Below are 26489 nucleotides of genomic sequence, written 5' to 3' on the forward strand. Positions count from 1 at the left end.
GGTAAATAAGATGTTGAGAAATACAGAATTAACCATTTTAATTGTGAATGTGAATGGGATAAACTCTCCCATGAATTGGAAGCAGATAACATACTGGATTAAAAGCCAGAATATTAAAATATATTGTTTACAAGAAAGACATTTAATACAGAGGGATACATACAGAATAAAGGTAAAAGACTGGAGCAGCATTTATTATGCTTCAGGTGAAGTAAGAAAAGCAGAGGGTTTTCTTAGAGAGGTTAAGAAAGCTACAAGAAGAAATAGACAGAAAAACTATAATAGTGGTGGATCTCAACCTTGCTCTCTCAGAACTAGATAAATCTCTCAGAACTAGAAGTTAATGAGGTAAATAGAAAGTTAGAAAAGTTAGATTTGATAGATCTTTGGAGAAAAATTAATGAAGACAGAAATATACTTTTTTTTTCTCAGAGGTTCATGGAACCTATACAAAAATTGAGCATGTATTAGGCCATAAAACCTGCCAAATCAAATCCAGAAAGGCAGAAATAGTGAATGCATTTTCTTTCAGAACACGATGAAATAAAAATTACATGCAGTAAAAAGCCAAAAGAAAATAGAACAAAAATTAATTGGATACTAAATAATCTGATCCTAGAGTGATCCTAAAGTGAAACAACAAATCCTAGACATAATCAATAATTTCATCCAACAGAATGACAATAATGAGCTAACATACCAAAATATGTGGGATGCAACTAAAGTGGTAATTAGGGGCATATATATATCTCTAGATGCTTACTTGCATAAAACAGGCAATGAGAAACTCAGTGAATTGGGCTTGCAACTAAAAAAGCTAGAAAAAGGATCAATTAAAAACCCCCAATTAAATGTCAAATTTGAAATTTTGAAAATGAAAGAGATTGGTAAAATCAAAAGTAAGAAAACAATTGGATTAATACATAAAATCAAGAGTTGATTTTATGAAAATACCAAAAAATATAAACTTTTAGCTAATTTTATTAGCAAAAGGATAGAAGAAAAGCAAAATTTTAGTCTCAAAAATGAAAAGGAAGAATTTTCCACCAATGAAGAGAAAATTAGAGCAATCATTAGGAGTTATTTTGACCAATTACATGTAAATAAATATGATAATTTAAGTGAAATAAAGGAATATCTACAAAAATATAGATTGCCCACATTAACAGAAGAGGAAATAAATTATTTAAATAGTCTCATTTTAGAAAAAGAAATAGAAGAAACTATTAATTTCCTCCTGAAGAAAAAAATCTCCAGGGCTAAATGGATTACATGTGAATTCTAACAAACATTTGAAGAACAATTAATTCTGATATTATGCAAACTATTTGAAAAATAGGGAATGAAGGACTCCTTCCAAATTCCTTTTATGACACAGATAAGGTGGTGATATCTAAACCAGGTAGGATGAAAACAGAGAAAGAAAATTGTAGATCAATTTTCTTAATGAATATTGATGCAAAAATCTTAAATAAAATATTAGCAAAGAGCATACAGAAAGTCATCTCCAGGATAATACACTATGACTAAGTAGGATTTATACTATGAATGCAGGGCTAGTTCAATATTATGAAAACTATTCACATAATTTAATATGTAAATAACCAAATTAACAAAAATCATGATTATCTTAACAGATGCAGAAAAAGCATTTGATAAAAATCCAAAACCCATTCCTGTTAAAAACACTAGAGAGTATGGGAATAAAAAAAAGCTAGCCCAAACATTACAATATTGGCCAATCTGGTAGGTGTGAAAAGGTATCTCAGATTTGCTTTAATTTGAAGTTATCTAATCAGTAGTGATGTAGAACATTTTTATGTGACTATTGATAGCTATGATTTCTTCTGAAAATTATCTGTTCATATCTTTTGACCATTTATTGATTGGAGAATGACCAGTATTTTATAAAATTTATTCAGTTCTCTATATATTTGAGAAATGAGACCTTTTTGAAACAATTGTAAAATTTTCTCCATTTTCTGGCTTTCCATTTAATCTTGCCTGCATTGGTTTTATTTGCGCAAGACTGTTTTAATTTAGTTAGTAACTTTTTATGTTATTTTAGCTACAAATCTAAACAATATAATTATAGTACTGGAAGCTTTGATTATAAACATTCTATTCCTTTCACCACCTAGTTGTCTGCCACACATATAATAAGTTTCCAGATTGTTTCCCTTCATAACATCTCTTCAACAGTCACCTTCTACACAGGCACCACTCTAGTTCAGTTCCCAAACACATTTCATTTGGATTATTATGTTATCCTTTTAATTCCTGCCCCTTTCTCAAGTCCCTACTCCAATATATCTAGTTACCAAGGTAATGTTCTTAATGTGCAGTTGTGACCACATTATCACTCTACTCAATAAATTCCCAATTGCTCCCTAGATCTAAAGACAAACTCTCAAGATCAAGTATAAAGTCCTTTGTATGGCACTTGAAATTCATCACAACTTGAGCCGTTACTCCTTTTATTGTCTTTCTACATGCTATTGCCCTCCACAAAATCTGTGATATTACTAGATTGGTCTATGTGCCATTCATTCCTTCTATATAATACTGCCACCTCCTTTCAGTTTTTGTACTGACCAGTTATCTCAGTCCTATATCTGGGATGTTCTCCTTCCTCAACTCCACCTCTTAGAATCCATGACTTTTATTTCCCCAAAATTTGGATTCAAGGCCACCTTCTTCAGGAATTCTTTTCTGGGAAATCCAGCTACTAGTGCCATCTCTTCTAAGTTTATCTCATATCTCTTATCTATGTATTTTGTAATTTGTGATTTTTATGTGTTGTTTCCCAAATTAAAATAAAAGCTATTTGAAGATAAAGGCTTTATTAAAATTTTATTGGATTTTCCCAGTGTTTAGCATAGTCCCTAGCACTTATTAAGCATTTAATAAAAGTATATTGTTTGACAGATGTATGTATACTCATATATATATATGCATACATCTATGCATTCCTACATATACACACATACACACACTAATGAATTCTATAAATTATACATTTAGTTTCATCCCCTAGTCTCTATAATAGACATCGATAAGTTGATTTTTCTACATATTTATTTCATCCAAACTCTAAAATAATTGTGGAATCTCATTTAGAAAATGGTACAGTATTATGTTTTAATATGATCAACATAACATTATCTCAAATGAGTAGATATTAGAGAACCTCTGTATCTAGAGGGAATCTCTCCTCAACGTGTTATTTAAATAGTCATAATCATTTTATTAATTGTCTGTCAGGGATCACTTTAGTGATCTGGGATGAAAAAACAAAAACAAAAACAAAAACAAAACAGGAATGGCATACAGATTTTTCAGCACGAATAACTTATTTTCTACCTTTTCTACTACACATATAAAAATTTATTTCCTTGTGGGAAATCAGCAGAGGTGTACTCCACAGTGACTTATGTGGCTTTTTTGAGCATCTTAAACATTGTAAATCTAAAAGCTGATGTGGGTTCACAAACCTTAAAAGTGATTTCCACATTCCAAATGAAATTATTTTAAAACAACCAAGTGAATAGGACGTCAGTTACTGAATGCAAACCATATAGATCATTAAGAACCCTTGACACCCCACTTCACCTAGCCTCAGTATTTTATTATTTCTAGTCTTGAGCATTTCTACATTGGGAATAATGATGTTCTTTATTTTAGAGATTACAGTTGAATTATATTTGTTCTCTCTTTTCACCATCCATTCTGACTTCTTATAAGATAAATTTGGGAGGCAAAGTAAACCCAGGGCTATGGAATCACTCCTTGCCCTGAGTAGTTCTTCGAAGTTCACAGCTCTCAATAAAAGAATGATTGAGAGTTCCCTGTAGTTAGTTCCTTCAACAAAAAATGTTAATTCTAAGGGAGATTTTCACTTACTTTGACAGTGTTATCTTAAAAGAGGTGAAATGTCAGGGAAAAGGGGCAGGAAAAAGTGTAATTGATAATTTTTTTTCTCTTCTGCTTGCATGGGAAAAACAAATACTAGACTGAAAGGCTCCTAACCTTGGCTGCCAACATAGGATCCATGTATGTGTTTGTGTTTTTATATCTCTATATCTAGCTATACATATATAAACACAATAGACATACATACATATACATGTGCTTATGTATATATGTGTGTGCATGTTTGTGTGTGAATGTGTATTACACATGTATGCATGAACATGTCTATAGTATACATGCAAATATATAAGTAAGGAGACATGTATACTGATACATCCCTAAATATAGACATGATGTAGGCTGATAATTTCATTCCAAAGGAAATTCCAGAGTGAGGAAGTCACCTTTAATAATTAAAGTAGTTATCTTTTTGGCAATTTAAAATTATAGAAATTCTCTTGAAACAATGAAAGATTTAATGATTTACTTAGGGTCACATAACCAGCATGTGTCAGAGGCAGAGCTTGAAACTCAGATTTTCATATATACATCTGTTCATCCATAAATATTCATCTTTGCATTCTTATGTATATATGTGTACACTTCCAGGTACACATATGTATCCTGTTGATTATTTTCTGACCTTTTATTACAATATTTTATTCCCAGTACGTTTTCTACAATTTATCTAAATGTTTAGTTTTAAGTCACCCATTAGATGATAAAAGACCATAGTGTATGAAGTACAGAATATCTAAAGTTAATGTTCCCTTGACACACTTGATGGTGCTCCAGGAAGTAAGGTAACTTCCAACTGTTTCTGTTTAATTAATAAAGTTTATAACAACATTAATGGCTTGTTTGTCATTTATTACCAATAAGGTAATAATGAACCTGGGCAATGAAGTGTCCTAAACTGGTCATTAACAAATAACTGATTCGTTCTACAGTATATAGAAATCATTAAGGTACATTTTTGTTTGGTCTCTGTAGACCTTCCCTACATTCACCCATATATCACTAATTTGCTTTCAAGATTGGTTTAAGCAAGTGGATCTTTAAGCATTGAAAATGAGCACACAAGGTTAAAAGAAGGTTAGAATGGCCTTCACTAATTGCCTAAAGAATAACCTAAACTAAAAAGAGTAGTAACAAGAATTATCCATTGCAAGTATCACAGAATTATTTTTAACTACACAGAATATCTTATTTTCTAGAAAATTTTCAAAAAAATTAATTACATGTAGTTATTTTTATATACATATATAATAGATTATATACAAATTTATGTATAATAAGCAACAAAAATTTTCAAGCTAACAGGCAGAATAATGTAAGGTACAGTGTTAGAATTAGAATCAAAAGGATCTAGATTCATGTTCTGTCTCTGACAGAAGCTTCCCAGGAAGCTCTTTCACACTTTATGTGAAACAATCTTTCTTCTCTAGGACCATAGAGTTTGCTGGAGATAGACACAGAAAAGTCAGTCGAATTTTCTTCTTGTTCAGTTGGGTCTGACTTTTTTAAAACCTCATTTGGGATTTTCTTGGCAAAGATATCAAAATGGTTTGTCATTTCCTTATCTAGCTCATTTTACAGATGAAGAAACAGACACAAACTGTGTTAAATGACTTGCCCAGGATCACACAACTAGTGAGTATCTGAGGCTAGATTTCAATTCAGGAAAATGAATCTTCCTGATTTCAGGCATGACAGTCAATCCATTGTGCCCCACAATTGTCCCCAATACAAGATCTATGCTATGCAAATCAAATGAAAAATCTCTTAGGAGATAATCCTTGAACTGAGCCTTGATGGGAAAAAGGGTTTCAAAAGAAAAGCATGAGGAAAGAGGAACTGGTAAGGCAAAACAGAAAGACTCGAGGTGAATGCCTTTGGTGGATTTTGGGATATGGTTATAGAGTATGACCTGCCTTATCTTGAAGGAGGTGAAAAGGAGATCCATAAGGATAAAGACCATGAATACTCAAATGGATTTTTAGAATAGAATAGAATAGAATTTTTAGAATAGAATATGAAAACGTAATCATCCCTAAACAAATCTATGCCTAACTAAATAATAATAGCTCATTTATTTACCATTTCATGCCTTTTAAAAGAGTATGCTATTCATGTAAATATAGTAAAAAGTATTAGCTATTTGGTGGCATTTTACATTAGTTGCCTTGGGGGAAAAAAAGATCTTCAGTACTTAGAACATATAGCAGGCATTTAATTAATGCTTATTGACTAGATTTAGAGGTTCTATGAAGAATTTCCAGAAATAATTTCATAGGTTGAGAGGGTGAAAATGATTTGCTATCAATATTAGTGCTGTGAATGTCCATATGTAAATAACATCTTTAATCCATTGCTATAACATCACTTAAGTACCTACCCCTTAAAGTAAGTGATAGGAGAATATTTTTTTTTCTTCATTTGCTTTTTATCCCTTATTAGCATGTATATCTCTAAGAGTGGAAACTTTGACCACCAGTGAAGATCACCAATTCAATTGTAACTTCAAGCCTTGAAAACTTGCCTGAGACTCTCGAGAGTTTATGTAAATTGTTCATAATAGTAAAACTATTTTAGGTCAGAAGAAGGACTTAAACCAAGTTTTCCTTAATATAAAATTAAACCTTTATGAAGAGTACTATATTGTTTCCATATGAAAGTATGTCCCTACCTATCTATAACCCCCATTTCATAGATATAGATATTGTCAAGACCAAGAAAATTGGGGTAATTTGCCAAGGCTAAATAGTGAGTGAATACTGAAACCAAGACTCAAATCCAGGTGTCTCAACTATGATCCAAGTATTATCATTCAGGGCTTGGGCTAGAAAGTATTCAGAGTCTTGTCATTCTTCTGATGGCACAGTGCTATAGCACTTTCTTGGAATATAAACAACATAAAACTAGAAAAAGGTATCAACACCATATATAAATGAGTTACTAAATTGCTAAATGAGTTGGTAAATGAACTATAAAAATCTATATAACAGCAATGTAAAAAAAATAAATTGATGAAAAGAGTATAATTTCTTGACATACTTATTTTGAAACTCTTTAAAAATAAAGTCATAATGTCTAAAGTAACTATTCTTTTTAAAGGTTAAATTCATTGTACTGCCATGAAAGTAATTCTGTTTGAAACTTTTAAAGGTCATTTTTTTCACATGATATTGACTTTTACTTGGTTTATTTGCTAATCAGTTTCACTTTACAAACAGAATTTCAGATTATATACCTTACTCAATGCTTAGAAAGGGAGTAAATAATCAATAGAAATAGGCTTGCAAACCCTCTTCCTTATGCAACACTAAAAATGTATGTTGCAAGACAGTTGTTACTCTGTATAGGTGAAGGAAGTTACCTCTAACGGTAGTTTCCTTATATAAATTAAATCATAAAACTACATTTTTTTTCTTAATCTATCAATTCAGGTTATGCTAAACTATATCAGCCTCAATGGGTTCTTTTTATTCACTTATCTTAAATCTCAAAATAAGTCCACTTAGACATAGAGAACTATATTTCACAGGCATGGGGAAATATTTTTAAGACAATGATGGAAATAAAGAAGCTATTTTGGATTTTCCCATTCTTATGATGCTAAGGTCACTTCAAAGAATGAGAAAGGTAAGACTCACCTACCACTAGCTTTTATCCTTCTCCTACTACAGAGGAAATGCTACATTTTTCTTATTTTCTTTATGTGCTATTTAAATGATTCAGCATTTTAATGAATCAATTTAGGTAATCCATCCAACTGTGGGTGTGTGTGTGTGTGTGTGTGTGTGTGTGTGTGTATGTGTATAAAACAGTTCCTCATTTCTTTCTCATCCTATGGTGTGCTTTCTATACATTTTCCATAAAAGATATGTGATAAATTGGAAGAATTTCTCTTTCAAGGAATTTTCTGTAGTCAGGGAAGACTCCTTATTTAAAAAAACAACCTTAAAGCTCTATTTTGCTTTTTAATTTGAATGTGTTTTTTTTAATAATCAGTGTACAATAATTCAACACTGTATCTTGTATTATTTATACCAGCAGTGTCAACTGAAATAGAAATGAAGTCCAAAACCATAAGGAACCCTATGAGTGTATTTTGACTTAGAAAATGAGATATTAACCTTATCTAAGTTTTATTGTATTTAAAATTTTATTTTGTTAAATATTTCCCAGCTACATTTTAATCTGGTTCAAGCCAGTTAGCAGCAGTGTTGATTTGTTGCAGGAAATCAACTGTCAAAGCAGATTTGTTGCTTTCTTAAGCTTTTATCAAAGACATCATCAATACCTACATATTTCACTTTCATAAGGATTTTTTGGAGATTAGAAATAAAAATATATAGACTTTAGGAATGATTTACATTTATATAATACTTTCCCACAACTCCATAGGATTCATAACAGAAGTTGCTTCATTTCACAGATGGAGAAACTGAGAATCAGAGAAGTTAAAACAGAGGTGAGACTCAAACCCAGATCTCCCTGACTTTAATTCTATGTATCTCTCCATATTACCAGAAAAACTAGATAGTTATTGATGGTTTCTCACTTTTGTGTTTGATTTAGGGGGAAAGGTTCTATTTGATTTTTTTCTAAATGTTTGCAACATTTTAAAATATTTTGAAAAAATCAATCCTCAAATGTCTTAAAAACAGGCTTTGTTGGTGTCTTGTGTTTTTAATATCACTGCAATTTCCAGTTATGGGGTCACTCTTTTCCTACCAATCACTCTGAATACAATTAAGTCTTTTGCTGTAACAAAAAAGCTAAAAAAACAAGTAACAAAGTGGGCATAATTCTAGACCCAGGCATCCCTCCACCTCTCATAAAGGGAAAAAAGGTGATGCTGAATTCTTCCCTGAATTTTTTTTAGATGCAATTCCTCTAATATGTTTTACTTCTTTATTTCTTTAGGAAAGGTTCAGGAGAGGATTATGAGAAGGGTTCCAACCCCCACAAACAAGATAAAATGACATCTTAAGGAGAAATTACAGCTATAAAAAAATAAACATGAGCAAAACAGTGATCCCTGTGTCCCCTTGAGTGGTCCCCTTGAGAGAAGATGTGAAAAAAATCAACTAACTAGGACAGTAGATCCAGAATACTGAGGAAGAAAATGACTCCTTGAAAATTAGAATTGGGCAAGGAAAAGTGACTGAAGTTATAAGAAGAAGAAATCATAAAATAAAATATAAAGAATTTTTTAAAAATGAAGAAGATTATGTGAGAATCTCTTTTTAAAATAGCTGATCTGGAGAACAGATCAAGATGAAACAATCATTGATCTATCTGAAAACTGATTTTTTTAAAAAGAATCTTGATACAGTAATGCAAGAAACAATGAAATAAAATTGTCCAGACATGCTAAAAGGACAGAGGATAATAGAAGTAGAAAAAAATTCTATTAATCTTAAAATCTTGAGGAAATGTGGAACTGCTTTATACATACATACACACACACACACACACACACACACACACACTGTTGGATGGGTTACCTAAATTGATTCATTCAATACTAATCTATTAATCTTTAAAAAAGATGCTATGGGGAAAATCTACAGGAATATCATAGCCAAATTCCAAAATTCCCAGGTCAAGAAAAATTATTAAAAGCAACAAGAAAAAAGAAATTCAAATATGGCAGAGCCACAATTAGTATCACATAAGACCTAGCAGCAGCTGCAGACCTTGGAACATTATATATCAAAGTGCAAAAGACTTATAGTTGTGACCAAAAATATAACATCCAACAAATTTAGGCATTATACTAAATGGAAAAAAAAAAAGGGACACTCAAGAAATTGCCAGACTTCCAGGATTTTGTTGCAAAAGACCTGAACTTAATAGAAAATTTGACCCACAGCATATGAAAAACTATGTAAGTTAAATAAAGATTAATTATGAGGAACTTAATAAGGACAGATTATTTACTTTTTATATGGAAACATAAACCATATGTCTAAGATTTTCATTAGTAATTGGGTAGTTTGAAAGAAAATCTAGGGTAGAGCTGAGTATTAATGTGATTTTTAAAAAACAAAATAATGTAGGAAAAGGGGAAAAAAGAGTAATTATCTTATACAAATGAAGTATGACAGGAAGAATTGACATAGAGATATTAGATGGGGGAGGTGCACTGGTAGTTCTGAATATGTATTCCCATTGGTAATGGGTTAAAGAGGAAAGTGTCTGTGTGTGTGTGTGTGTGTGTGTGTGTGTGTGTGTATCTGTGTGTCTGTGTTATATGAAAGCCTTCTAATTTGCGAAAGTAATAAGAGGCTAAGAGGCAAGGAAACAGGAAGAGAGTAAAGGAGTGATTTTTAGAGGGGACCCAACTCATATGAGATCTGGGTTAAAAAAGAATAATATTTACATTTATAAGGGAATGAAAGTCTGCTAAATTTATAAAGAAATAAGAGGGCAAAGGAATAGGATAAGGGGTGTATGTAGAAAGGTGTGTAAAGTAACAGAAATGGAATAAAAAGGGAAGAACATGTATTTGTAAGGCTATAAAAAGTCTTTTAAATTAAGATAGAAATGAGGGCAAGGAAAAAAAGTGGGGGAAAAAGATAAAGGAGGGATCTTTGGAAAGGGTTAGGTTAAGTAATAGGAGGGCAGGTGAACAGATAGAAGTTAAGTAGAGGAGTTACAAAGGAGAGGAAATAAGAGATACACAGAAACATTAACAAAAGATCAGGCAAATAAAAAAATAGCTTTTAGTAGATTAAGAAAAGCAGGGGTATTATCCATGATTTTAGACAAAGTTGAAGTTATAATAGACTTAACTAAAAGAGGAAAATGGAGAAACTATACTACATGTCAGCAATATTAATTAATATTGCTTTATACCAATATACTTAATACTTAAACTTTTTTCACAAACTCTTTTCATCTGATAAATTTTTACATGACCCCTGGTATATAGGTATATAAAATAGGCATACAAATCAAACATTGATTGATAATAAATCATAAATTTCTGGCTTCCCATTCAGTTATGAGAGCCCATATGGAATTATAAACCATAGTTTAAGAAGCTGGACTTCGGACTTTTTAAACTAGACCGTATAATGTTGGAATATTTCTATGGTATAGGAAATGATGAGTTAGTAGATATGGAAAAAATATGGGAAGACTTGCCCTTTTGAAGCAAGGTGGCATAAACCTTCAGATAAAAAGAGAACAAACAAGCATAGTATGACTTTAAATAGATGCATATGAATATATATGTGTATGATTATAGATATATCTGTGTATCTGTATATATATGTGTGTTTTCATGTGCATATATTGAATATTTACACTATATATATGTGTGTGTCTACACTTAATGTACCCTTATTGGGGGAGGAGGAAAGGAGGAAAAAAATAAACTTAAAAAGTACACAGTGTAAAACAACAGAAAACCTTCAAGGAAGAAATGAAAAGATCTATAACTCTGAGAATAGTGTGTAGAATTTATTGTATTATACATATTAATTTTTGAAAATAATAATTTATTCGAAGGTGATTGCTAGATTATGGAGCATACATAGCTATACAATTATCTTAGGGCACAATAAAAAAGGCAGATTAAAAAAATGAGAAAGGAAACAAAATGCATGCAAACAATAACAAAAAGAATGAAAATGCTATGTTGTGATTCACACTCAGTTCCCACAATCCTCTCTCTGGGTGTAGATGATTCTCTTCATTACAAAATCATTGGAACTGGCCTGAATCACCTCATTGTTGAAGAGAGCCATGTCCATCAGAATTGATCATTGTATGTAGTCTTGTTGTTGCCTTGTATAATGATCTCCTGGTTCTGCTGATTTCACTTAGAATCAGTTCATGTAAGTCTTTACAGGCCTTTCTGAAATCATCCTGCTGCTTATTTCTTATAGAAAAACAATATTCCATAACATTCATATACCATAACTTTGTTAGCCACTCTCCAAATATTTGGATGGACATCCACTCAGTTTCTAATTATTTTCCACTACAAAAAGGATCGTCTCAAACATTTTTGTACATGTGGATCCCTTTCCCTCCTTTAAGATCTCTTTGGGATATAAGCCCAGTAAAAACACTGCTGGATCAATATTTTTTCCCCCAACAAAATGTGTTGCTTTATATTTTAAATCCTCCATTATGTTCTATTGTGCACATTTTCTTATTTTGTATTTAAGATATAAATAAATAAATTAAAAGAAAGATTCAGCATTTCTTGACGTCATCATTTTTTGAGCATCATTGTAACTTTGAACATAGCACACTGGATTCTGAGATGAATATGGTAATTTTATGACAATAATCTACACTGCAGAAGAAATTTAATTGACTATCATTTCATTAATATGTTGTTATATCTAATACCATCAATTTATCTAATGATTGAAAACTTATTATATATATAAAACATATGTATATATCATTTTAAAGCAGAATTCTAAAGACTCACCTTGAATCATATATCATTGGGGCTAAAAAGGACCCTAGAGATACTCTAGTTCAATCTCTTCATTTTCCAGATGAGGACTTTTATGTAATCTATTCCTACAAAGATTTGTTCAAATTGATTAATGTGCTAGATTTTACACAGTATTTTCTGAAATACCTATGGAAATTTTTTGTAGCAATTACCCCCTGAGAACTGCATCTAAAAATGTATCTTTGCATCAACACATAGCAGAGTGATTAATTCAAAGTGTGACTTCTACCTTGATATGAAGTGAATGTCTGTCTAATAAGCCTGAAGCAAATGTTATTTTCACTATAGCAAAGAAAGCATAGTTTATATACTTTTGACTTTCTAAATCACTTTCAGATCATCACAAGGCTAAATGTTCTGTCATCTTTCATATAATACGTTTGGAGCTGTCTACAGTTCTGAACATATTACTAAATGTCTATTTCTTTCCCTGAGTTTAAATCCCTGAGCTTCAGGGTCTTGAAATAATTACTGTCACTTCTCCAAAAGGTACTTATCCAAGAGATTTGTATCATCTGTGAACCCTAGAATATTCTAGAAATTTGAGAAATGACTGTTTGTTTTATAGCTATTAAGCTCAATCAAATTCTGATTTTTTTAATCCCCAAATTCAATGACATAATTTTAATTTCTGGGTGCCAAAATCAAAAGTTTTTAAGTGTGGCTCTTATTTTATTTTAGAAAGATAAATAAATTGGCATCCAACCAGAAATATTTCCTCACACCAACTCTCTATAAACAAAAATTTTCCTTTAAAATTTTTTCTCTTCCCTTGAATTTTTCTCTCCACACCCATTTTGAAGGTCAATCTCCAAGCACTGTGGCTTTTTTGCTGGGGAAGGCAAGGGTTGTGCATGGACAAAAAACTATTTACCTGTTGTCTCCTAAATTCTATTAAGAGGCCAGCAACTTATTACATGTTTTAATAAAACTAACTGTGTGAGCAAAAACTGCTTTACCAATGGACCCAGACCATCTGAAAATACTAAAGATATTAAAATACATTATCAAAATATTTTAGATTTAGAGTTGTAAAGGACATCAAATGACATCTAATCAAGCCCCTTCATTGCACAGATGAGAGAACTAATACTGAGAGAGATTAAGTGATTTAAGATAATATGGATATTAATGACCTAGGATTAAAAAAATATTTCCACTCATTTCAAATGCATCACTCTCTCCACTCTTCAGGACTAACCACACAACACTCTGGAGACACAATAATCAATGCATTATATAAATACAACAACTAATTAAAACATAGAAACTGATTAAACTCACCCACCAATATACTATTTAAAATCAGAATATAAAATTTCCTAGAGTTAAAAATATTTTCATTTTTTGACATCATTTCATGAAATGGAAACAAAAAGGATATTATATATATGTATATATGTGTATGTACATATATTCATGTACATACATATAATTCATACTTAGCCATAAATACACATAATCTATGTTTCAATCAAATTTTAATAAGAAAACAATTTATGTCTCTTAACTAAGTTGTGGATTTGTTTTTGTTTTTGTTTTTGTTTTATTTTGTTTTTATTTTCCCAAAGCTTACATATTGTTTCAAATATTATTCAAGTAGGTATAATAATAAATCTTTAAAGACTAAGTTATAGAAAAAAATAAGTTTGAATATGGTGTTCCTAGAATACAGTTTGGTTTATATATCAAAACAACAGCATATTGAGAAATATGGTATCATGTAGTATACACATGAATTTTACTATCTTAATAGATCTTTCCTACCCCCTCCATATTTTTCTTATTGATTATAAAAATGAATAATTCTTTTCTTCCAGACTTTTACAATACAAATAAAGGTGCAATCAAATCACACAAAGTAGAAAAAAAATATGTATTTTTAAGATTATGAAATGTTTCTAAATTTGTAGCATCCTTATTGGTCCATCAGTGTGTGACTTTAGATAACTGGTACACATATTTATCACTTTAGCCAAAAATAGGGTGAAAGCAAAAGATCTCATTGTCTTTTATAGGGAAAATTATGGAGTACTTCACTGCTACCCAATTACTTCCTGCTACAATATTGGCACAGTGAGTATAATCCTGAATCTGCAATGAGGAAGACATCTTCCTGAGTTCAAATTTGGCCTCATATATTTACAAGCTATGTGATTCTTGGTAAGTCACTCAATCCTGTTTTCTTTACTTCCTTCATCTGTAAAATGAGCTAGAGAAGAAAATGGCAAATCATTTCAGTATCTCAGTCAAGAAAATCACACTTGGATTCACAAAGATTTAGGCAATTCTGAAAAAAATTGACAGCACAAGAAATTCTTCCAATAATGCTCTAAAATTGTTAATCCTGGAATAAAACAAATATAATAATTAAAATTATAAGCAATCCAAAAGACAACTGAAAGATAGATACCAAACATAATCTTTGTTATGTGCTACTGACAATTTTTTTAATTCAAGAAATGTAATAACGTTATCAAGGACAAAATTATTAAAGGGTCAAAAAGATAAAAAAAAAATCACTGGAAAATACATTGTAATGATCATTCGGGTAGAATGAGAGGAAGTGAATGGACACCTCAAGTATTATGTTGCAACTCAGCAAATACTAAAAGATCAAGAGAAGGAAATTCAGCATATAGTATAGTTTAAAGATCAATTTCTTTAGAAACATGACAAGAATCACATTACTTTAAAAAATAAGGAAGGAGTGGTTTAGAGTTAGTCATTATAGAACTCACACTACTGAAATTATGGATGTTTAAATTATCAAAGTAAACCATCCTAGACCTATTTAAGATTTTAAAAACTACTATAGAAATAAATGGTATTGAATAACTAATTCTTGATACTTATAATGTCAATTGAAAATTTAAAGAGAGTATTATCCCATGGAGTTCATAGCAGGATTTCATGGGTAAGGGCTCCTGAAACACCATAAAATCCTTTCCCAAATGACCAGAACTATATGTATAAACTTCAAGGGTCATATCCAAACACAGTTGGAAAAACTGTGACATTTTTAAATGACTTAGTGTAGATTTTATTCTTTTCTTCCTTTTAAAATATGTAACTACAAACATAAAAAAGAATATTGATGAAGGAGAAAATTTTCATACTGCTAACTAGGCCATTTGAGATAGAATACTAATGAACATTATTGCATGTAACAAACACGTATTATGGTTCTACTCTAATTTAAATGCAAAGTATTGGACTAGTCAATAACATAACCATGCAAAGACAAAAAGTAAAAGAGTCTCTGACCCATGGAACTTATATATTAGTGCATACAACTGTATAGAGATATACAAAAATTTCCAAAGGTGCTTTCTTCACAAAAAATCTTCTAAGAGAGACTGAAAAGGTAATTTCCTTCATTTCACACGTGTAGAAACTGAGCCCAAGGCAACCGATATGGCTTAGCTAGGATATGACTTGCTGTCATCCAAGTCTCATGACTCTTAATACCTTGCCCTTTCTATTTATGCCACACAATTCAATTTCATGATATTTATCCTTCCCAGAAAAGAAAATGATTTGATTTTAGTTTTTCCAATTCTTCCTTTTCAGCTTTAACCAATGGGATGAAAATCAATTTTAGAAATAATTGAAGACCCTTAATAGAATGCCTACCTAAATACCTGAGTCCTGTATGAATCATATTAAAGAGATTAAAGAAATGATTCAGGTTTGAGATCTGAGTTTTCAGAAACAGTAGTTAAAATGTTGAGAGAAAAAAAAAGTCAGATTCTCATTGGCTTTTTTTAAGTAAGAGAAGTAAAAGCAGCAAAGCTTAAAATGTAGCCATATATTGAACAGACAAATCAGGACAATTCATACAGAAAGAAGAAAGTATTTTTCTTAAAGCTTAGTATTTCAAATGTGCATACTGCATAAATGATTTTTGGCATCAATGATAGAAGGGAAGTAGGGTTGCAAGAGAATCACTCATCTAAAATTAATATTTAAATCAGCATTAGTAATTATTATGTTTTTCTTGTTCAACTTCATTTTTATTTATTAAACATGTGAACTATGCATATATATACAAATACATGTATGTATTATATATATATATATATATATATGTATATGCATACATACAATATGCCAATATATAATCATCTATATAACATATAAAATATCATATATGTACATGTATCTATACATATATAAGCATGAATATTAAGCTATTTCAATAATATTTTGTTAGATATACATGTAATCTAATATTTTATCTTAAATACATGTATGTATCAATGAGAATTATTATTGAAAGAGTTTAATTTAGAAAATAAATTACAAATTACCTGCATTTGTTTCTGTTTCCATTCAAAATAGTAAATAATCTCTCAGTAGATAATAAATATAGCTATTGGAGTCTCACTACAACACTGTCTCTAGCGTCCATACTTTATCCTTTAGGTAAAGCTACCTTCTAACTAGGTCCATTTGCTGTGTCAGTAACTAAACCTCCTGGGATACTCTCCTAGATAGACTTGTTATGCTGTATTCCCATTTTCTAAGTATCACAGCCTGTTTCTATAATAACATGCATCCATAATTAAATGTCAATAAATAACCCATTCTTCAGCTTTATGATTCACTCATACTTATTTTATTTTTAATATATTAAAAATCCAATAAAATAGCTGTCTTTAAAAATGTCTTAGACAACATTTGGGAAACATTATCATAAACCAATACACACTAACAATATGCTTCAGGAGATGTTGCACAAAAATGTATACATCATTTGTGTGTGAGTGTGTGTAGGTGTGTGTGTGTGTGTGTGTGTGTGTGACATTTAAGAGCAGGGCCTGGCAAGATAGTGAAGTCTCTCTCTAGTTTAGAAATGTTATGTGCCTCAGTGTTCTGAAACAACTGTCATTGAAGACAGAGAGAGGAAAACAGACTCATTGGGTTTGAGGCAGGTGGTGCTGGCTTCAATTGGATTTTACAGCTTCAATGTTGGCTACTCCCTAAAATGGGTATATTCTGTATAAGAGAACTAGAACAACATAAGGCATAATTTTATGCCAATATAGACAACTGTGAACCACTCCCATATATCATATTGAGTATTCCAGCATAGGAAAATCAAAAAGTAGACCAAGACTTCTTCAGCCTTAATCACCATTTCCTTTTAAATAGTTCATTAGTTTATATTACTTTATTTTTCATGGGAGAGTACCCCTACAAATGTAGTAGTTAGGTGATGGATAAAGTGCCAAGCCCGAAATCAGAAAAAGTCATTTTTTTGTTAGTTCAGATCTGACCTCAGACACTTATTAGCTTTTTGACCTGGACAAGTCACTTAACCCTGTGTACTTTAGTCCCAGATCTGTAAAAATTATCTACCAAAAAAAATTGGCAAACAACTCCAATATCTTTGCCCAGAAAGCCAAAAATATGATCCCAAAGAGTTGGATGTAACTGAAACCACTGAACAACAAAGTACTTCTTCATAATCTCTCCCTCCCCCAGGCACATCCAATTAAAAAGTTTGAGGCAGGCAACTGGTTCACTATCAAAGTGAGTCCTGAGACAGAACTGACATGATGAGAATCAGAAGATCAAACATGCTTCACTTCACTTCCTTGTAACCAAGTTGATCCCAAGAATCTATAGATTATGTTATTTTGACCATGACCCAACCAGCACTATGAATGCACCAATTTCCTTGTTACCTTCTTTATATTATCCCACCATTTTTTTATTCCTATTCTTATCAGGACCTCATAAATTCATGAATCATTTTTACCATTGATAATATGAAGAGTATGGTATTCAAAATCCTAGTGTCTATTTCCTCTGGCCATGATTATTATCTCCTCATATTAATCCATATTAGTCCTTCCCTTCAATTATACATTCTGTACTGCAGATTCTAATGTAAACAAATTGCCTTTTAAAAAATTGCTACTTGTTGTGTGATTTTAGGGAAAAGTTCAGATTCGCTTCTATTAATGACACTCAGACTCAGTCAAAGTGAAAGTAAAATTTAATTACACAGTGCACGGAGTAGAGTGCTTACAATATCAATTACACAATACACGGAATAGAATGCTTACAATAACAACTAATATAGCAAATAATATATAAAAGACAAAGAATAATGAGAATTACGATTAGGATAGCAGATAGAGAGAATACTTCACCGATTGGGGGTGCTCCGACTCTAATTGACTCATATTGGCTGGGAAACCCCGGTAGTTCAGCCTTGGAGTCCCAAATGGGAAAATCCTAGGCATATCGTCAGCTCCATAGGTAAGGTTTCAACTAGAGAATGTTTTACCCGCCTTTTATAGGACTCAAGACAAAGAAGGCTTTGAGCCAAGTAAAGACATCATATAAGACAGGGAAGTACCGACAAGGACTCTAGGTGGTTGTGATCAAGTGTTGCATAGACAAGGAGGCCAGTCCTTATTGACAACAACTGTTCCAAGGAGTAGGGAGTTCCCAGAATCATGTAGTTGGAGCTAAAACACATGTGGTACATTCCCAGCTTATGGGTTAAAAAATGGTCAAGTTCTCATGGGAGAAGGAGCTAAAACATATACTCCTATGGGTGAGAGAACAGTCAAGTTCCCACAGGAGAAGGAGCTAAAACACCTGTTCTTATGGATGAGAGAACAGTCAAGTTCTCACAGAAGTCACATCATACCTTGATTAGGTTCACATGGTTTGCATGGCGATTAGGTTCACATGGGGAAAGTCAGTGAATTGGAGATTGGGTTCACATGGTTCGGATGGAGATTAGGTTCACATGGGGAAAGTCATGTTCTTGTTCTTACAATGATTTGAAATGAACTTACTAATAATATGGAGATTTCCTATTCACTACTACAATCAGTTTTACTTTTCATTAGTCCTAAATCTAAGAATTTACGTTACTAATTTTATTCTCTGAAACTTTCATTGCTCTTGGCTCTGTCCTCTGTTTTAAATCACTACAAGTCCAATGCCATTTTAAATAATAGCCTTTTGGAGTCTTAAAGAAATCTATCATATGTCCTTATCTTCTCTTCTATAGATTAAGAATGCTGCATTTCTTCCACTAAAATTTATATGTTATGATCAGAAAACTCCTTACCATCCAGGCTGTCCTCTTCAGAAAGCTCTTTAGCTTGCGGCAGGCTTCCCAAAATGTAGTACTGAGATGTGAACTCAGTCCTCCAAATATGGCCTAACCTGTGTATCTAAAGAGTTAAATACCATAGCTACAAAACAGAAAGAATAATTGGATTTGAGACATTTGAATGTTCATATTGTTTAAAGGAAAAGAACTTTAGATGTCTCTCTCTCTCTCTCTCTCTCTCTCTCTCTCTCTCTCTCTCTCTCCCTCTCTCCATATATATATAAAATGTTTGAGCAAGATAAAGACAAAGATAGGTCAAGTGAAGGAAGAAAATTTGAAGAGGCAAAATTCACCACAATGTGTATCAAAGACCTCATAAAATGAAATGAAAATGCACAAATTCACATTTCACATTTGAATGAAAATTCAAAATAGAATATAGTTGATTAATTGGTATCATAAATAAAAAGTAGTAACCTCAAGGTATAGTTTTTAAAGTTTATAACAGAATACGTAATACTTAGCCATCTGATTCCACATGTCCACTATAAGAAGTACAAGAAAACTAATAGGTTTGTGACTGGGTGCCTGACATAAGATTCCCTTCCTTGTGATGATTGTATTTACTTTACCAGACTAACCATCACCCTCAACCATGCACTAATTTTCAAATGCTAATTCTGCCTTTCAGGTTGATGGGAGAGACAGAGAAAGCAAGGAAGAGAAAAAATAAGGAATCTGGTTAGTTAAAATGTGTGTAAACAGAGGAGGATTCAGAATTAAAGATTAGAGTAAGAAATCACAGGGCATGATGAAAATCACACAGGAGAATCAGCCTGACCCAGTCTAGATGTCTAGATAAGAGAAGACAAATTAATCGTAATGTTTGAAAATGTTGAAAAACAAATAAATTTCTGAAACACTAAAAAGATGAAGATAGGAACTTTAGTAAAAGACAGAAAAATAGGTAAACAATCTTAAAAACAGAAGGAATAATGAGTAAAACTTCAAAAAGAAAATAATATATTTGAAACAAATATAATTTGAAGGAACGGGAATCAGTATTGCCTGATAAAATATTATAGCTATCTTATTGATTATAAAATAAAAAGAAATTCCATAATGATTTTTAAAAGCAAAATATCACCCATAAAACAAAAAAGAAAATGAATTTTGATTAGAAATTAGTTTTCAATGCAAGAATTAGAGGTTTTAGTGAATAATTTTAAAAACACAACTGTGAGAGTACAAATAACTATTGAAAACCTATCCAATGAGATAAAAGCTATAAGAGAAAGAATAACATTTGAAAAACAAAAATATTGACATGATGAAAAACTTAATAAGAGAGAAATGAAACTCAAAACCAGAAATAGTCTACATGAATTTAATATAGGCTAAAGCAACTGAATTTGATGCCAGAGAAAATTAAAGAATCAGAGGTTTTCCAAATGAGCTAGGAAGTTTTTTAAATTTAAATACCACGATACCAGACAAAAGAAAAGTGTCTAGAAATTTGGGGTAGTAACAATGATTTAATTAAAAGAATCCACAAATCACAAAGAAGAATAAAAGAAATAAAAATGCCTTCACTTCCAAAACCATAGATGAATTTAACTAAAAAAAAATTTTACTCATGCCTTCAGCTTTTTAATCACTTGTCTTTTTCACTGCATACTTTCTCCATTTCTCTTCCAGAGAATTATTCTTTATAATTAAAGAAAAAAAAAGCAATGGAGAGCAATTTCAGCAAATCTAACCCTTATATCCAAAAACTGATATTACAAGGAATTTTCCATACTAAACACTTGATTTTATTCTTCTGCCAAAAAAAAAGAGCCTTATTTCTATTTAGCCAAACTTCATCATTCTAATTTCTTAGCTTCTGTGTCAAACATTTTGTTGTTTTCTTCTTATTTACATTGTGGTAGTCAATGTGTATACATTTTTCCCTTGTTCTACTTAAATTAGCTTGCAATTCATGCAAGTCTTAGCATGTTTCTTTTGTTTGTCCTTCATTCTTGAAGAGGACCATGTTATTGGGGAGGTGACACCGTGACATGCAAGTGAATTGGATTTCAAAGAGAAGAAGGCTGTGAGAGGTCCCTTGCCTCACTTTCCCCTCCAGAGCCACCTGGGTCCAGTGGTCTGATGGAAATGGTCTTGTTTAAGGCAGTCACCTGGTATGTACTGAATAAAACCCTGTGCATGGAATCAAGAAAGCCTTGAGTTCAAATCTCAAGTAAATGCGTGTGTTTGACCAAGTCACTTCACCTCTGCCTGCCTCAGTTTTTGGTCCAGGATTATGGGAATAAGATGAGATGATATTTGTAAGAACATTTAGCACAGTGTCTTGCATCTAGTAGGGGGTTAATAATGTTTGCTTACTTCCCATCCCTTGCAACCAGAAAAGGTACAGGGTTGGTTAAATAGAACCAAATATTCATCATGACTGTTGTTTCACATAGCACAGTTATATTGTTTTATAGTCATGCATCACAATGTTTCTTAGCTCTTTACAACTGAAGACCATATATTTTGTTTTTTTTTACCACAGAGAGTGACATAACAATTTTTGTGTATTCATGGACCCTTAACTATCCTCCCTGGAGCATATTCCTAGCAATGGAATCTCAGTATCAAAGGTTAAGGACATTTTTGGGAACTCTCTTTAAATAATTCTAAATTGTTTTCTTTTTTTCAGAATTACTAGACCAATTCATATATCCACCCACAATGCATTAATATGTGTATGTTTCTGCAATTCTCCCACACTATTTTCATTTCTTATCATCTCTATCAATGTTCTTAGTATGGAGGAAAATCTCATAATTGTTTTGATTTGCATTTCTCTTATTAGAAAATTGGAGCATTCTTTCATAAATTAGTTAACACTTTGAAACTCTTATTTTATGAAAGTCTACATAACTTTTAAACACTCATCTATTGAAGTTTTGTGGGTTTTTTGGCTTTTTAACATATGTGTTTTCATTAGTTGTCTGTGTCTTGGATATCAGACTAAAATTACATGTTAGATACAAAGAATTTATCCATTCTCTTACTCCCCTTTTTATGCTGCTTATAATAATTTTGTTAATGCTAAAAGTTATAATTACATTAAGTTGACATCATCTATTTTATTTTTTCAATTGCTTGTATCATGTTTTCTTAAAAATTTAAATATTTATAATTGTTTCAGTGATATGTGCTTTGAACCATTCAGTCTTTCAATTTTAAATCTCTTTTTAGCTCTGTGTCTTTTGTTTGTGCTGCCTATATTGATTACTACTTTTTTCATTGTGATATGGTCTTGTCAGTTAAATGCTCAGACTTTTTTATTTCATTTGTCACATTTCTTTGAATGTTCACTCCCTGATATGTGACCTATTTTTTAAGTACTATCTAGTATGGGAAAAATGTACTAATGCACTGGCAGGCTGATGCAGAAGATAGCATCTTTCACCTCTAAATTTTTCAACTGTTGGTTAATTTTGTATTTCCATCTTGTTTATATTTGTATGATTTGTCAATGCTCTGAGAAAAAACACAAAAATCTTATATTACTGAATAACTTCTTTGTAATTCAGGGTTTTTTTTAAACAATTTAAATGGCAGGGAATATTGGGTGTTATATATGTATATATCTATGTATCTTTGTGTGTGAATGTGTGGGTATGTTTCTTGAGAGAGAGAGATTGACAGACAGACACACACAAAGAGAGACAGAGAGACAGAGACACACAGAATGATAGAGACTAAGAGAAACAGAGAGACACAGAGAGAGAGTGAGAAAGAAACAGAGAGGTAGAGAGAGAGAGAGATGAAGAGAGAGAGACAGAAAGTCAAAGACAGAGACAAAGACAGACAGAGATAGAGACAGATGAAGACACACACAGAGAGACAGAAAGCTTCATTTAAAAGGGCACTACCTGGGCAACTGAGCTTGGCTGTGTTTGAGAAGAAGATAAAGGCAGGCTTACTCAGGGTACTACATTCATCATTGTGAATGTGAGTCAGGATAAAGAACTCTTAGATTATATAAAGGCTACATGAAAATTTGCAAACACCCCAAATACCAGAAACATAACGTAGGTAAATAAGTGCAACTACTTAAGAAAGGTAAGTACAGAAATAAATCACTTCATGTTTAGGAGGTTTTTTAATTTGTTTCTTTGTTTATTTTTAAACTTGACAGAAAATTACTGAAATATTGGAAAATCTGAAATTCAAGAGGATAATCAAGAAAGAAAAAACAGAGTTAAATATATAAACAATATGAGAACAAATAGGAGAGATTAAGTTAATGCTATGGACTATATCCCACAATCCCCTATTAGTGTCTGGAGCTCTTATATTTGTCTTGCTGGCCAACAAAATGACTTTTCTTTTCCACAGAGTAAGTAGATATGAAATAGTCATAGAAAACTCATGTATGCTCTGAATTCCACTTGGAAGATTGAATGAGGACAAACAGATGGAACATGCTCATAACACTCCATTCTGCCTCAGAATCCTGAAGCCAAATACTAGACTTTATAATCTTTATGTCTCTTTCCCCTAAACACAAGTGACTGAGCCCAAAGCCAGCAGAATGACTTTGACCTTTTGCCCACTTCACCCCTAGAAACATAATCCTCTAGATATCACATAATGTTTCTATATACCTAGAATTATAATAAACATGCAGAATAAAACCTTTTACTCACTTGTATTCTAAATTGCTTTAAAATAAGTTTTCTTGCATCCACAGATTTTAGTCTAACGACTTTTCCAGCTCAACATCTATTATCCTATAATACTACCTTTAACGTAGATCACCAAGTCAACTCCGAGAACTGCCTGAGAAATTGAGAGGTTAAATTACATTGTCATGATGTATGTGCTAGAGGTAGAAGATGTATCCACATCTCCTGAATCAGACCAAATGTCTTCCACTGCACACACATTGCCTCCAAAATGTCATTTGTTGATTCCAAAATATAATGTAATCCATCACCCTTAGATCCCTTGTGTCACCATAGCCCTGATTTCTGGATGAATCCTCCCTTCCTGAGAGATGTCCAAGAGCTAAGTGATAATACTTTTCCAAATAGAGCATCTTAAGCTTATTGGATTACTTCACAGGAGGATATCCTCAGAGTTATATGACTTTAGTATTGATTTAAAAAAAAAACTAATTTCAATTTATAGCTTTCATTTTTATTTCTGTCTTCACAAGCAAATTTATTCTCTGACATGAGAGGCTAACCATCTTGCTGATTCCAAAATTTGATTCATCTATTCAAAGAATGAGATGGTGAAAGCCTGCTATTTTTTAAGTGAGCTACCAAAAGAAAATATGGAAAAAAGAGCAGCTGTTAGCCATGAAGTTTGTAAGATTTTATTTTCTAAGACTTATATGAATAATAAACTACAAGACCTTTGATTTCATGAATGATGACATTTTATTCAGAAGTACACAGAGCACCAACTCACAGTGGTCCCATGCAGAGATCAAGGCCTTGCCTATGTAGTGAGGGCTAATTGGAACTAGAACCATGCTATTGATAATTTCCAGTTCACATGGGTTTCTGTTAATGGCCCCCACCATGAATTGATTTGCCTGAACATCTTGAACTTATCCCATTGATGTTTGGTTACAAAGATACATGCCAAAAATAAAAGAATACTTAGAGGGGAAAACTAAAATTTTATGAACTTATATAAAATAAGAAAATGAAGACAAGTAGAATATACTGTGATGGTTTAATAGCACTTAGATATGACTACTGAGTCTTGTTATTCCTTGTGGATTGAAAGAATTGAGGTAAAGATGAAGACATAAACTTAGATATATTCATGCTAAGGGAGTGTCAGATGGTAAAAGTTGTCAGTAGGAGTAAAGGAATAGTAGCAAGACAAGGAGGTTTGCTGCTTGGATAGCAAGAGAAGAAGCAAACATTCAAAAAGCAAGAAAGGATAAGAGAATATAAAAGAAAACTTCAAAAAAATGTATTTAGAGAGTACAATGGAAGAAATTCTGTGAGAAGTGTATTACTATGTTGGAGTCAGGAGAACCAGATTCAAATTCAGGTTCAGCCACTTTTTTTTTCCATTTAATTTTAGACAAACTACTTAATTTTCTCTTAGACTCAATTTCCTTAATTATAAAAATGAGGGAATAGGAATAGACAGCCTTTAAGGATATCTTTAGGCTTTAAGTCAATGAGCCAAAGATCTACATTTCAACAGTCTAGATATGATCGTTAACAAATAATGTTTATTTTTGCAAGTAGTTTTCATAAACATATTTTATACATTTTATGCCATATGTATATGTATGTATATGTGTGTTCATTGGACGTTCAGTCCTAGGGAAATTTGAAAACATGGCAGCAGTAAGTATGAAATAAGAATTTTTATCTGCTGATTTTGTGTGTGTGTGCTTGTCATTTCCAGTAGGAATTTTGTAATTTTATATAAGATTTGGGTAGTGAAGTAGAGCAACACAATAGAAAGCATAAATTATTTGGAATCAAGAGGACATGAGTTTGAATGCAACTTCTGCCATGTACCATCCATGTGACTTTGGGTAAATTATTTAAAGTCTCTAATCCTCAGCTTCCTCATATGAAAAATTAGAGATTTTGACTTATGATTAAAGGGCTAAGGTCTTTTCAAACTTTAACTTTTGATTCTGTGGCTGAAATAGTGTGTGTGCAATTAAGTAAGAGTGAAGTGGTAACACAAGATTGTATCTCATGACCAGGGATTACCTCCTCACCTCACATGCAATCCAAGCCTAGCTTGGAAATATTTTTTCAATGGCTTATGATAGATCAGTCTCATTAATCTATATATTATTATATCTGTATATATAACTATACATAATGAAATATATATATGTTAATATAAAATTATATACAAGTATAAATATATATATGTGTATAAACATACACATTATATATGTACATATATGTATATATAAAACTATATATAATATTATACTCTGATTCATCA

This window comes from Sarcophilus harrisii, chromosome 6 (genome assembly GCF_902635505.1).
Source record: "Sarcophilus harrisii chromosome 6, mSarHar1.11, whole genome shotgun sequence".
Classification (NCBI taxonomy): Eukaryota; Metazoa; Chordata; class Mammalia; order Dasyuromorphia; family Dasyuridae; genus Sarcophilus; species Sarcophilus harrisii.